Source organism: Hyaena hyaena, unplaced genomic scaffold (assembly GCF_003009895.1).
Source record: "Hyaena hyaena isolate Hyena2069 unplaced genomic scaffold, ASM300989v1 scaffold_335, whole genome shotgun sequence".
Taxonomy (NCBI): Eukaryota; Metazoa; Chordata; class Mammalia; order Carnivora; family Hyaenidae; genus Hyaena; species Hyaena hyaena.
In genome coordinates, this window is record NW_024080968.1 from 1248546 (window position 1) to 1264037 (window position 15492).

At 48.8% G+C, this 15492-nt stretch overlaps 1 protein-coding gene across 2 annotated transcripts in view; it reads left to right on the forward strand.

Moving 5' to 3' along the window:
• EYA2 (EYA transcriptional coactivator and phosphatase 2) overlaps window positions 1-15492 on the forward strand; it is a 268108-nt gene that overhangs the window by 202488 nt on the left and 50128 nt on the right. The gene's annotated exons all lie outside the window — the stretch shown is intronic.

Sequence of the window (15492 nt, forward strand, 5' to 3'; positions counted from 1 at the left end):
TCAAAGCAGGCTCCAGGCTCTGAGCTGTTAGCACAGAGCCCGACGCAAGGCTCGAACCCACAAACCGTGAGATCATGACCTGAGCCAAAATCGGATGCTCAACCGACTGCACCATCCAGATACCCCTACATTGCTTTTTTTTTAATTATTATTATTCTTTTATTTTGAGAAAGAGAGAGAGCAAGCAGGGGGAGTGCAGAAGGCGAGGGAGAGAGAGAATCCCAAGCAGGCTCTGCACTGTCAGCGCAGAGCCCAACGTGGGGTCTGAACTCATGAACGGTGAGATCAGGACCTGAGCCAAAATTAAGAGTTGGACACTCAACCAACTGAGCCACCCAGGCACCCCTCATTTACATTGCTTATAATTAGTTAATTAGGTTAATTAATTATCTTAGTGATTTTTGGCTGTTAACCGTGCTACCAGAAGTTTTTCAGAAACTCATGTGAGGTACTAAGAGTTCTCAACCCAGCATTAGCTATTGATTAGCTATTGATGCATGAACATTTGCAAGCCTCTTCCCCGAGTCCCAAACATCTACCTCGATCATTACACAAAGTTTCTTTAAGACAATGCCTCACGAGGAGCGCGAAGCAGTGGTTGACTGATTGCACCATCCCAGATGCTTCATGCTAAGAGATGTGTGCACAAATCCCCAGGTGCCTCTTGAAAGCAACCAAGACTTCCCTCCCCTGGGGACAGTCCGAGGCTGTGTCTGGAGCAGGAAGGAGAGGCCAGCAGCCCAGGGGGCCTTCATCTGGGACTGGGTCTGCTCTGAGACAGAAACTGGGGCTGGCACTGAGGACGTCAGAATCCAAACATCTTGGAGCAAGGTCTGTGGACTTCCCCGTCCCCAGCTGCAGGCACTGTGACCGTGGCATTGCCCCCGAGACCCTCCTGATGAGGAGGAAACTGACATCACCTGGGAACCACCGACCTCGGGTGGTGGTGAGAACAACACACACGCAACAATCGTTTGTTTGATGAGTCGTTTTGTTTGATTGGTGGTTGGTTTGCTTCCAAAAAACACTTCTGGAGGCATCGCATTTGATAACCGTGAATGGATCTAAGGAGGCCCTGGGGCTCCTGCGTGGCTCAGTCGATTAAGCATCCAACTTCGGTTCAGGTCTTGATCTCACAGTTTGATCTCAAGCCCCATGTCGGGCTCTGTGCTGACAGCTCAGAGCCTGGAGCTGCTTCAGATTCTGTGTCTCCCTCTCTCTTCTGCCCCTCCTCTGCTCATGCTCTGTCTCTCTGTTTCTCAATAATAAATAAATGTAAAAAAAAAAAAAAAAAGGGGTGCCTGGGTGGCTTAGTCGGTTAAGTGTCCAACTTTCGCTTAGGTCATGATCTCGCGGTTCGTGGGTTCGAGCCCCGCGTCGGGCTCTGTACTGACTGCCAGCTCAGAGCCTGGAGCCTGTTTCAGAGTCTGAGACTCCCTCTCTCTCTGACCCTCCCCTGCTCACGCTGTCTCTCTCTCTCTCCTAGAAATAAACAAAACATTTTTTAAAAAATTAAGAAAAAAAAAAAAGAGGCCCTAAAGCTGGTTACCAAAACGGGTCTTTCCGCAGGACACCTTTGTTGTGACTGCTGACATCCTAAAAAGTTACGGGGTGCCAAAGGGTGAGGGAGGGGGAAGGCTGGGGGCATAGAAAGGATCCAGAGCCCATCAGGGGCAGCTAAAGTGATCTGATTTCCAGTCTCAGCCAAGGTGTCTGGTTCCCGAGGCCTGGCCCTCAGGGCGGGGAGGAGGGCAGCTCAGAAATGAGGGATTTACCAGGAACTTTGCTTTTCCATATCAAGTCCAGGAAATGAAAGGCACAAATGCCCAGAGGCAATAAGGGGAGCTCCTTTCCCACCCCCGGGCCCAACTTTTATCCTCACTGTAGCCCAGCAGTTATTAGAAGGGAAAGCCAGCCTGAGACCCGAGCCAAGGGGGTCCGGGCTGATCTTTACACGGCAGCTGCCTGTCATTTCTCCCAACTCTGCAAGTGTAATTTAATTAAACGAACCCTGTATTTCATTAAAAGTAGACATCAACGGTTTTCAACCAGGCATTTACAAAAAGAAAGACCATAATGATTATAATCTGCCTTAAGCGCCTTTTCCGCAAATAAGATACTTTATGTTATTAGTTCCTGTGAAGATGTAGTCCATGAGTTTAGTGCTCAAGATTTTGCTTTCTTGGTTGGTGAGTCGTGCGTTTGAAACCCAGCTCCGCTGCTTTTTAGTGACCCTGGACAAGTCGCGTCATCGCTCTGCATCTTGATATATCTGTAAAATAGGACAGAGATGATTTGAGGAGGAAATGTGGTAATGCATATAAAGCTCACGTACACTCGTATATTCGTTTGAAAAATAACTTCCCTGAGCACCTGCTGTTTACTAGGCTGTGTTCTAGGCTCGGAGGCCAGAGCGGTAGCCCTCACAGAGCTTGCCTTCTGGTTGAGGGAGAAGCGCTGAAAATCATAAATAAGAAAGATTGTGCCAGATGGTGATAAATGCTACTAAAAACTGTAACACGATAAGAGATATAGAGTGAGGGGCGTGGTTGGCATCTGGGTTCTATTAGATAGAATGATCGGGGGAAAGCCTGTCTGGTACTGAAAGTGGGAACTTTCATGAGTGTCATGAGGGAGCCAGCCATGAAAGCACCTGGGGAAAGGAAACTCCAGGCGGCATGAACCACAAGTGCAAAGGCCCTGTGGCAGGAGCTGGTTTGGCAAGTTCAGGGAGCAGAGAGGTGGGTTGGAGAGGAAAAGTTGATGGTGGCCACTGAAAGATGTTAGCTAGTGGATTTTAAATGAGGAAGAACAGCTCTGATTTTTGTCTTAAAGAGGACCCTTTGGGTGCCTTATAGACCACAGACCTGGGTGAGAGGGGAAGCTCTCTGTCTTTATCTGTAGCCCAGCACACAGACATACTTGTTCCTTTCCTCCCTTGACATCTCTCTCTCGGTGAGGGACTAAAGGCCCCTTGGAAATAAGGTAAAGCACTAAGCACAGGGCCTAGCATGTAGCCTGCACTCGAAAAGCTGGAAAGCTCTAATAATGAGTGTTATTATTTGGAGGAAATGTCTCTTAATCCCTCGCTTTTCAAGAAGTCGGGAAATTGAGGCATAAGGACAAAAGGAAGTCCCGGGGCTCCCAGGGTGCATTTGGGAATCATGGTCACGTGTGCTCGCCCCCCACGCCCCCCAGCCAGAGAATGAACTGCCCGAGGACAGAGGGGGGTGTCCCCACAGGGCCACCCAGGAGAGTTCTGGCTTCGTGCAGGAGAGATATCAAACACGCGCCAGGAGGAAGCAAGAGCAGAATTTCCTGAATTGCATGAGTGACAGTACAGCAGACGGCGTGTTTGGGAGACTCAGAACAGGAGAGGTGAGCCTCCCCATCGCTTGGGGTTAGGGGTTTACATTGGAAGGGGGTCCGGGTACATGTTCCTTCAGGAATCCAGGGTAGGGTTCCATCAAAGGTTCGGTGAACAGTAGGTGTTACTCCATGAACCACCGAAGGCGGGGGTATGGATGGACGCCAGTGTCACCCAAGATTTGGTGGAAGCCACTGTCCTCGAGCTCGGTTCTTCTAGATGCTATCAGGCGAGGGGGGGAGGGAGGGGTGCCTAGGACGAAACTCGGAATGACTCACTTTCGTGCTTCCCCCTTGGAGTGGGAACATAGCTTCTTTGCTTTACTCAGATGCAAGGGGAAATACGGAATGTGAGGACCTGGGGCCGAGCAGAGACCGTGGAGATGGAGCCTTTCCAGAATGGTAACTCCTCAGCTTCCCAACTTGAGTAGGGACAGTAGACAGAGCAGTGCACTTGGCTTCAGGATTTGAGTCTCTGCATCAGCTGCTAGATTTTCCTACAGCAGATTACAACTTTATCACCCCATCCAAGGCCCTCTTTATTTATTTTTTCTTTTTTTTCTTTTTTTTAAATGTTTTTATTTATTTCTGAGAGACAGAGACAGCGAGAGCAGGGTGGGGTCAGAGAGAGAGGGAGACACAGAATCTGAGGCAGGCTCCAGGCTCTGAGCTGTCAGCACAGAGCCCGACGTGGGGCTCAAACCCATGAACCATGAGATCTTGACCTGAGCCAAAGCCGGATGCTTAACCGACTAAGCCACCCAGGCGCCATTTATTTTTTCAAAGCCCCTTTTAATTTTTTCAAACCCCTGATTTAAAATAAATAACTGAGCCTAGCTCAGTTGGTTAACAGTCAGACTCTTGTGTTCGGCTCAGATCACGGTCTTGTGGTTTCTGAGTTCGAGCACCACGTTGGGCCCTGTGCTGACAGCTCAGAGCCTGCTGCGATTCTGTCTCTCTGCCCCTCCCCTGCTCATGCTCTCTCTCTCTCAAAATAAATAAACTTAAAAATATGAATAAATAAAATAACTTAAAACACTCCACTTACTACCCTGCAATGAAAATCTAAATAATACAGCTCACCCACTCACTACTTTTTTTAATATAATATCCTAAATGTAACATAACAAAAAGAAATAAAAGAAAAAAATTTTAATATGTATTTCAGTATGTAAATACCCATTCATGACCAAATCACACAGTGAAGGACCTGATAACACATACGTACTTCTCAATTAAAAGATTTGCATTTAAGGGGCACCTGGGTGCTTCAGTCGGTTAAGGATCCAACTCGATTTCAGCTCAGGTCATGACCTCATGGTTTGTGAGTTCGAGCCCTGCATCAGGCTCTGTACTGACAGCATAGAACCTGCTTGGGATTCTCTCTCTCTTTCTCTCTCTCTCTGTCTTTCTCTCCCTCAAAATGAATTTTTTTAAAAATTTTAAAAAGATTTGCATTTCAGAGAAGGAAATCTGGAGCTAGTCTGTACCCAATCTGAAGAACTGGGTTATTTTTTTTTTTATCCCATCGGCTTGATTAATTACACCATTGGCCATTGGTGATTGGACTCAACCTCTAGCATCTCCCCAGAGGTCACCAGAGGTCAGGGGGCTGAACAGCTCCAGCCCTCTAATCCCATGTTAGTTCTCCGTGGCAACCAGCCCCCTACCCTGGCTTCAGGGCCTTTCCAAAAGTCCCTTCATTAACATAAGCTCATTGTGGTTGAAAGAGGCTGGTTCTGAGTCACCAGACACGCAGCTCACCTTTGTTTCTTTCATCCCTTGGAAATTACAGGTTTAAGGGGACAGAAACCAAATATATATTTCTTATTATATAACACAATATATATCACTCACTCCCAAATACCGCTACCCCCTCAATTATTAAGACCCCCAAAACCTGCCTCTAGGAGGATGGGCCACCCTCCTGAGAGCCACGCCTCAAAACCTGGTGCTTGACATGATGCACCCAGAAGAGCGGTAGGTTGTAATTTTGTCATTGCTTGATGTGCACGGCAGACCCGTGGCCCCTGAAAGATGTCTGCACCCCAGTCCCCAGGGCCTGTGACTGTTACCTTCTGTGGCAGGTGTGATCAAGTGGCCCCAGAGTGATCGCAAGGGTCCTTACAAGAGGGAGGCCGGAGATCCGAGTGCATAGTAGGAGATGTGATGACAGAAGGAGGAAGTTGGGGGGGGGCACCCCACTAGAGTGCAAGTTGGCTTCTCGCAGCTGAAACAGGCAGCCCCAGGGACCTGACACATCCGCTTATCTTCCTGTTTACCTTCCAGTTACAGTCAGTGGGACAGATTTGCCATTTACATATGATAACAAGTTTGTTTCTTTTTTTTTTTTTTTAATATTTTTATTTATTTCTAGGAGAGAGAGAGACAGCGTGAGCAGGGGAGGGTCAGAGAGAGAGAGGGAGTCACAGACTGAAACAGGCTCCAGGCTCTGAGCTGGCAGTCAGCACAGAGCCCGACGCGGGGCTCGAACCCACGAACCGCGAGATCATGACCTAAGCGAAAGTCGGACGCTTAACCGACTAAGCCACCCAGGCGCCCCATAACAAGTTTGTTTCTAAACTAAATGCATTTAAGTTAAAAAAAAACAAAAAACAAAAAAACCACAGTGGGCACGGGGAGCTGAATCAAAGGAGAACCTTAACACAGTCGCTCTACGATGGGCCAGAGCTTGCAGAGGTGTTCCGAGAATGGCCATGGTTTGGGAAATACCAGGTTGAACTTCCGCACGGAAATTCCAAGCAGGGAACGTTTTCTAATGGAAGATTCTGGACCCTGATGCTTTTTGCTAATAACATCCAAGCACCAGGAGCAGGTCACAGCAGACACATTATCCTGTAGGATCCCTGGGAGGGACTCACTGCTTGTGTTCAGATGAGGAAACTGAGGCCCAGGGAGGGGGAGCATCTCAGTCAAGGACACATCCCTAAGGAATGGCAGCCCTCGGGATTTGAACTCGGGTCCCACTAACTCCGTGATTGATGCTCTCAGTGATCTCGCTTGGTGGAGCTCCTTGCCTGTGGCCACTTGCTTGGACACCTTGTGAAGGTGGAGGCAGTTTGTGGCGGCCACTTGCAGGAAGCCGTTTGCCTCATTAGGCAGTGCTCGTGTGAAGGAGAAATTGATGTTCCAAGACCAGATAATAACCCGAACCTTGATGTGGATCACCTTGGGCTGTCAGAGGTGCCATCCAAAGGGAAGACATTCGGACATTCTAAAGTGCTGCCTGGCAAAACTGGGTCATTGTGAAAAGGCACAGAAGTAGGGGAGCCCAGGTGGCTCAGTTGGTTAAGCGTCCGGCTCTTGATTTCGGCTCAGGTCGTCATCTCACGGTTCGTGAGACCGCACCTCTCATGCAGAGCCTGCTTGGGATTCTCTCTCTCTCTCTCTCTCAAAATAAATAAACATTAAAAATACCTGAAAAAAATGCGTAGGATCACGTGAGCTTGACATTGGCCATGTTGGGAACATCCAATTTTGCACAGTCACAGGGAGGTGGCAAGCAGAGTCAAGAACAGAATTTTAGGTTCTAAGTGATGAAAACTTAACACACATCAGTTTAGGCCAAAAAGGAAAATTGATCTGCTCATATAACCAAAGTGTCCAAGACTTCAGGAGCAGTGGGATCCTGTCCCCAAATAATCTTGACCCTGCCCGTTTGGTGACAGATGGCTGCCAGCCTCCTCCGGCCTCGGTGCCAGCAGCTCAGCCCCCCTAGGGCAAGGAGGTGCCCTTTTCCCAGGAGTTACAGCTAACGTCCTGGGGCCAGACCTCGGAGGCTCCCAGTGGCCACAGAACGATCCCTGAGCAAGTCACTCTGGCCCTGGCCAGGCCTGGGTTATGAAATCCTTCCAGGAGGCCAATATGGGTATCGTTTTTACTAAAAATTAATCGCTGCTTATTCACAGACACAGAAGTTCATTCCCAGAGAGATTAGGTGTCTCCGCAATATCGCGCTGCCCCTTTTCTTAACCAGTTGGTGTTTTTTCAAAGTGTCTAATGAAGGCCCTGGGTTGGGGGCCCCCAGGACCACCATCGGGCTCGGTGAGCTGCTAGAAGGACCCACAGGACTCAGGAGAGCTATTGTATTCACAGTTACAGATTAAAATCAGCAAGGGGAAAGGGCAGGTGGAATAGGATCCGAGAGAAGGAGGCGCCGCCTCCTAGGTGTCCTCCCAGTGGGGCGCGGATTCCACTCACTTGTGCACTGATGTGACTCCGCGTGCCAGGCGTGGCCCACCAGTGAGGCTCCCCCGAGCCCCGGGGGCCAGGGTCTCACGGGGTCCCTGTGGGCGGCACACAGCACCTCAGCCGCTGAGACCCCGGCCCCTGCAGAACAGAAGCAGGGATTTCACCGTCATCCCGCTGGTAGCCTAAACTACCGGATCCACTCGGATTGCCTGGCCCAGGGACTCAGGGGACCCAGCCCAGCAAGGTCCAGTCTGGACAACAGACCTGGGAGACACAGACCTTCCGACTTAACCCTTTCCTGCCCGACAGCCTCCACATCTGCAGAGCAGGGACCCCAAGGGAACCCGACTAAAGGGCTCAGCTCCAGCGGAGGCCACCAAATGCTGGGCTGGGGGACACCACACTTCTTCCCAGTCACACAGCTGACCCCCGGAAGGCAGACACTTCCTCGGAGCACGGCAGCCATAGCAGGCACGTGCCGCTCTAACCAGAGGTTTATGGAACCTGGTGTCAGATCGGACCTGAGTTCTATTCACAAAGCTGCCTCGAGAAGAAATGCGTTTTATGCCATGACTCTATCTCTCTCACTCCAGCCCCCTGTCATAATACACACACGAACAACAAAGCCTCCAACTGAAACAGGTTAACCATTACTGTATTCATGTACATCCTTTGATATTTTCTTGTCTGTTCTAGGGATTGGCAAACTTTTTCTATAAAGAGATAATAAATATTTTAGGGTTTAGGCTAGGCTCTGTAGTGACTCTCAACTCTGCCACTGTAGCCCAAAAGCAGCCATAAACACTAAGTGGACAAATGGGTGCTTGCTGTGTCCCAGTAAAACTTTATTTACAAAAACAGACAGGGGGCCATAGATTCTCTTGTATTTCTTTCATTCATTTTTTTTTTCTTTTTTAATGCTGGCCCTTAAAGTAAGCTTTCACTAAAGGGATTATCACCTGCATTTTGAAAATCCTATTTGATCTTGCTAACTACCCATTTTGCAGATAACAAATGGAAGCACACAAGAAGTTAAGTGACTTGTACAAGGTCATTTAGCTGGTGAGAGGTAGAACTGGCTTTGGTCATAAGCAGTTTGGCTGAGAGCCCACTCTCTCCGCCTCCACCCCGAAGCACTCAAAGGTTAGTTATTACTATTATTACGGAACCAGCTGTGAAAGAACCCAAAGACCAGTCACTTAAGGCATTGGGACAAGATGAGGGTATACCTTCCCTCAAAGGGTGGTTGTGATTCTAGATAAATAGGGACAAGATGAGGGTATACCTTCCCTCAAAGGGTGGTTGTGATTCTAGATAAATAGTGTGTGGCTCAGGGCACCTGGGCGATTCAGTGGGTTAAGCATCCATTCTTGATTTTGGCTCAGGTTATAATCCCAGAATCGTGGGATCAACCCGCACATCGGGCTCTGCCTGCTTGGGATTCTCTCTCTCTCTCTCCCTCTGCCCATCTCCCCACCTCATGCACTCTCTCTCTCTCTTAAAAAAAAAAAAAAATGTATAGATCTCACTTCTTTGAATTAGACACCCACTGGAACCGGGCACCTGGGTGGCTTAGTCAGTTAAGTATCCAACTTGGGCTCAGGTCATGATCTCATGACTCGTGGGTTCGAGCCCCGCGTCCGGCTCTGTGCTGACAGCTCAGAGCCTGGAGCCTGTTTCAGATTCTGTGTCTCCCTCTCTCTCTGACCCTCCCTGCTTACGCTGTCTCTCTCTCTCTCTCTCTCTCTCTCTCTCAGAAATAAATAAACATTTAAAAAAACTTGGACTCCTTTTGAAATGAAAATGCTGCTTCCTAATCCACAGGGATTGGGAATTAGACCTCCAAGTATATGGTTTAAAATGGGAAGCCTATAAATGTGGACATGATGGAGACACTTGGTAGAAAACAACTCTTGTCTTTTTACTTTTTAATGTTTATTTATGTTAGAGAGAGAGTGTGAGGGGGTGAGGGGCAGATAGAGGCGGGGGTGGGGGCCACAGAGGATCCGAAGCTGGCTCGGTGCTGACAGCAGAGAGCTGAACACTGCTGGAGGGGCTGGAACTCACCAACTGTGAGATCATGACCTGAGCCAAAACCAAGAGTTGGACACTTAACCGACTGAGCCACACAGGTGCCCCAACTCCTGTCGTTTTAATTAACCTGAATAACTTTTGTGTTCAGAACTGGAAGCCTCCAAGAATCCATGTGCCCTTTCCTTCATTCCAGTTTGTTTGACATCAGGTTAATTTCCTTTCAGGAAAGACTTTCTTTTTCATGCTCCTAGCCTCTCCCCTCCATCTAGGAAATACAACCCATGTCACAAGGCAACTAACTTACTTATCACAAGGCAGACCTTTTTTTTTATTATTAAGTTTATTTATTTTGAGATAGCGCGTGAGTGTGCACATGAGCAGAGGAGGAACGGAGAGAGAGAGGGGAGAGAGAATCCCAAGCAGACTCTGAGCTGTCAGTGCAGAGCCCAACGTGGGGCTCGAACTCACAAATAGTGAAATCGTGACCTGAGCTGAAATCAAGAGTCAGACGCTTAACAGACTGAGCCTCCCAGGCGCCCCCACGAGGCGGGTCTTAGCTCAGCCCATGCAGAGAGAGTCCCCACCATCCGCCTCTCATTAGAGAACTTCACCAGGAATGCGTAATAATTAGGTTTCTGAGCTGCGCCCAGGTCCACAGCGTCTGCCTCAAGGCAGGGTGCCGAGGCTTGGAGCCCCTGCATCAGCCCCCGGAGTGAACACGCACATAGCCCCTCACACTGCGTCTCCTGTGGACCCTGGGAGATCTGGTAGATCATTACAACACGTTGAGAAAACCTGCAGTGCCTTTGATTTGCGCCTTCCCTGGGAGAGAACGATCCCTGAACTCTCAAGTCTAACAATGATGCTCCGTCCACCCAGTCCACCAGCCTCCATCACGGTCCCTTGGGGAACAAGGTACGAACTGAAGCCTGTTCTGGAAAAAAAAAAAAAAAATCCCTTTTCTCAGTTCTCCCTTCTGGTTAAAAACGATCTGTTTCTCCTGTTGCTTATTTAGGGCATTAAGCTAAACAAGCTGACTTTTTTTAATCCAAAGAGTATGTCGTGATTAAGAACTGGGTTTTGGGGTAGTCTGGGTGGCTCAGTGGGTTAAGCGTCTGACTTCGGCTCAGGTCATGATCTCACAGTTCTGGGTTCGAGCCCCACATCGGGCCCTGTGCTGACAGCCACTCAGAGCCTGGAGCCTGCTGCAGATTCTGTGTCCCTCTCTCTCTTGCTGCCCCCCTCCCACTCGCACTCTGTCTCTCTCGCTTTCAAAAATAAACATTAAAAAATGTTTAAGTGATTTTCATGAAGTACCATCCAATTTGGGCTGTTTCTGCTGGCTTCATAGAAACGGGTTCTTTACTTAAAGGTTCAAGGAAGTGGATTCGGGGGTTTGGACAGTGAGTGCTTATGGAGCACCTGCTGTATACCAGGCTGCGTGTCACCATGTGCTATCTCATTTAAACCTCACCACCACCCAGGGCAGCAGAGGGATCAGAGTGGGTTTGAATGGGTCGGTGGCCTGTTAGGAGCTGAAGAACACGGTGTGAAGGCTTTTGTATTTTAGGATTTATTTGCCAAAGAGACTTGCTGGATCAGAAAGAGGATTTCCCCCTCCAAGTAGCACAGGGTGACTAAAGCCAACAGACCAGGGTGGTGTGTTTATGGAGTGTGTGAGGGGCGTGCTCAGCCGGTGACACGAGACAAAACCAGCGGCTTCCCTCCTGCCCTCACCCCGGGTGTGTTTCACACTCATTAGTGCTGAGTCCCCACCAATTATTTTTTCTCAGTTTCCCAGCCTTTGCAGTCCTGGAAAAACATTCTCTACTCAGATAGAGTGGTCTGGCCCAGGGTCACACTCTGTGTTACTTAACCATTGTACTATTCCAGACTTTTCTACCCTTGCACCACTAGTTTTTATCAAATTCATTGGAAAGAGGTCCCACCAACAGAGTTCAAAACCTCCAGGCAGCACCCAAGCAGATTTTAGGAGACTCTGCAATGAAGAGAATTATCAAGGAATAGATGGGTATGCCAGAGGGTCTCCTCAGAAACATTTGGGCGTCTTTAAAAGTTTGTTTTAATTTTTAATTATACTATACGTGAATCCTTTCTCTTTCAAAACATTTGAGAATATTGTAGCTCGTGCTAAAATTCACTTTCATCCTTATCTTTATTTAATTCCTGTCCCCCCACTTTCTGCCTTCCAGAAGTGGTTACGGTTCAGACCCTGGTACATCCTTTCAGATACATATAAATATATACATGCCTATGGAAAAAATTGTAGTAGCTTTTATGTGTTTCTAGTAAATGCTAATAACATGCAGTATATAACTTTCAGAAAACGGTTGCTTTCACTCAGTATTATTGGGAGGGGGCGTGTCCATGTTAATACGTGGAGATGTGGTTCATTTCTTTCCCCTGAATTCAGTTTTCCACCAAACGAGTAGACCACATCTTATTTTTCTAGTCCCCTTCAGCCAGACAGCTAAATTGTTCAATCTTTTGCTATTTACTAACAACTCTATCTTTTTACATGTCCCTAATTCATCGGTATGGGCTTTTCCCTAGAGTAGGTAAGGAGAAGTGGAATTACTAAGTATGTTCCCTTTATTTTTTTTTTTAAGTTTATTTATTTATTTTGAGAGAGAGAACATGCGAGCAGGGGAGGGGCAGGGAGAGAAGGAGAGAAAAGGAATCCCAAGCAGGCTCTGCAAGGAGCCAGATGCAGGGCCCAAACTCACGAGCCGAATCGCAAGATCTGTACCTCAACGAGACCAAGAGGTGGATGCTCAACAGCCTGAGCCACCCAGGCGCCCCATGTTCCCTTTTATTTTTAATATAGTTTTTTTTAATCCGTGAAATATATGCATATAGTTTAAAACTCTCGTAGTTCTACAAAGGAAACCGTTATGAGAAACTGCAGTCCCCAGTGGACCCCACCACACCCTTTCTTTCTGCCCAGAGGCCACAACTTTCTACTCGTGCTGTTTCTTCTGGTTACTTACCTCCAAATTTCTAAGTAGCCTGCTTCTGGTACTGCTTCTCAATGTTTTTGTTTGTTTTTTTTTTCCTGTTTGAGGCATGCTCCCTGGCCTCCCAGGCTAGAAGATGAGAACTTAGCTCTCTTTTCTCGCCCTGGCCCCCATCGCACACGTGCAGACTTTCTCTCCACACCCTGCTAGTAGCGATAGGACGGAATCCCAGCTTTATTGATGCTGAGTATTTGCCTTCTTCTAACCGTGCAAAATACGTTTCACAGACAGCCCAGACAGCCCACTCCATAGGCAATAATCACTTTTCCAGTTTAATGTGCTGGTCTGGGGGCTGATGTTTTTCTACCTAAACCCCTCCAGCGGCCAAGCGAGGATGGCCGCATCCCCCTTCCTGTCTAGTACCGCGAGGGCCCTCATCCGCAGTTAGGTGCGCAGCCTCCCCAGGAAGGAACGTGCCATCGGGCAGAGGGAGACGGTTCGGGGATGAGTGGTGTGTGCAGACACCCCCAAAACCCTCTCCCGGGCCACACCGTGATTCCCCACCTGGCCCTGAAACGCTCGTTTTCCTCATCTTCATTTCTCACTGAGGGCCCCACCCCAGCCAGGACCCAGCGCGCTAAGCTTTGGCTTTTGGGGCCCTGATGAGGTTTCACCTACTGGCTGCGTTCCTGGGCTTGATTCTTCACAGTTCTGTGTGTGAAGCTGAGATCACCAGTGAAGTGTTTTTCCCTTTCTCTTTAAGGGTTAAGAAGGGTTTACGTCATTCATTATTTATATTTATTTTTATAACAGCCTCCCGGTAAAACATTCAAACAGGGATAGAAGAGTATGCAGTGACAGCACAGGGTCCCCTGCGTGCCTCCTTCAACCCCCCCCACCCCCCACCAAGCCCTCCTCAGAAGCACTTTTGCTCTGGTGCCACACGACGCGGGTTCAAATCCCAGCACTCACTAGCTGCAGGGCCTGGAGCCAGTTACCTGACCGTCTGGGGCCTCAGTTTTCTCATCTGTAAAATGGGAAGATAATAATGTTTGACTCCTCAGTCTCTGTGGGCATTAAATGGACTCGTTTGTAAAGTGGCACAGAGAAAGCACTTAACAGATATGGACTGGGAATATCACTAAGTGCTGTAGGTCCTTTTAGACCTTGGTTCTTAACCTTGGCCACATGTTGAAATCACGTAGGGGGCTCTAAACATTCCCAACGCCTAGACCCCACTCTCAGAAATTCTGATTTTATTGGTCTGTGGTGGGGCCTCGGGCATCAGGATTTTTATTGTTCTGTTTGTTTTTTAATGCTTATTTATTATTGAGAGAGAGAGCATGAGCAGGGGAGGGGCAGAGAGAGAGGGAGACACAGAATCCGAAGCAGGCTCCAGGCTTCGCGCTGTCAGCTCAGAGCCCAACGCGGGACTCGAACCCACGGACCGCAAGATCATGACCTGAGCCGAAGTCAGAGGCTTAGCCGACTGAGCCACCCAGGCGCCCTCTAGTGCCAGGATTTTTGAATGCTCATAATCGTGATGGCACCCAGCCAGAGTTGAGAACCATCGTGCCGAGTGTTTTTCATGTGTATCAGTGGGGACGTGTGAGGCTGTGCTGCAGTAACAAACATCCCCCCAGATCTCATCTGCTTCTCCTTCATGGTACATGTGCCCATTCTGATCTGCTGCAGCTCTGACCCACAGCCCCGGCCTCGGGAACAGTTAGCCTTGTCAGCTGGGAAGAGAGAGACTGACCAACCGTACGCTTGCTCTGAACGCTTCTGACCAGAAATGAAGCAGGACTTCTGTCAACACAAGTCACGTGGTCACATCTGAGTTCAGCAGGGAGGGCATGTATCAGGGGCCGGCAGACCTTTCCCGCAAAGGGTCAGATAGCAGATATCTCGGGCTCTGCTCACCTCTGCCTTCAGAACACGAAAGCCACCACAGACAATAATACACTGCTTTAAAGTGTAAAAAAGTCGGGGCGCCTGGGTGGCTCAGTCGGTCGAGCGTCCAACTTCAGCTCAGATCATGGTCTCACAGTCTGTGGGTTCAAGCCCCGCGTCAGGCTCACTACTGTCAGCATGGAGCCGCTTCGGATCCTCTGTCTCCCACTCTCTGCCCCTCCCCCATATGCGTGTGCTCTACCTCTCTCTCAAATAAACATTTTTTTAATGTAAAAAGTTGTTCTTAGCTCACAAGCCATACACAAACAAGCAGCCAGGGCCAGATGGGGCCCGTGGGGGTAGGGGACTAACCCCCAGTGAGGACCCCACCTCCTAAAGGGCAAAGCTCTCCAGGAAGGGACCCCAAGATGGGTGATCAGTAATGCAGTCTGCCTCAGCATGTATAGAAAAGGGGGGGGGTTGGGGAGACAGAAGGGACACTTCCATTGCACAGCTGGGTTTCACACATAACGCGGTGCGGTCTGCTTTTGTTGCTGAATGCCGTGGAGGTAGTGTCAAGTGACTCTAGCATGACCTCACTTTTTTGATAAAGTAGCCTCATTGTCCAGGGTATGGATGGACCATAATGGGGTTTGGTTTGTGTGCTCATCTTTTTTTTTTTTTTTATTTTTAAGTTTACTTACTTATTCTTGAGAGAGGGGCACCTGGGTGGATCAGTCAGTGGAGCATCCGACTTCGGCTCAGGTCATGGAATCTCACAGTTTGTGGGTTTGAGCCCCGTGTCGGGCTCTGTGCTGACAGCTCAGAGCCCAGAGCCTGCTTCGGATTCTGTCTCCCTCTCTCTTTGCCCCTCCCCAACTCACACTCTGTCTCTCTCTCTCAAAATGAAACATAATAAAAAAAATTTATTTATTCCTGAGAGAGAGAGCAGGGGAAGGGTATAAAGGGAGAGAGAATCCCAAGCAGGTTCGCAGAGCCCGACACGGGG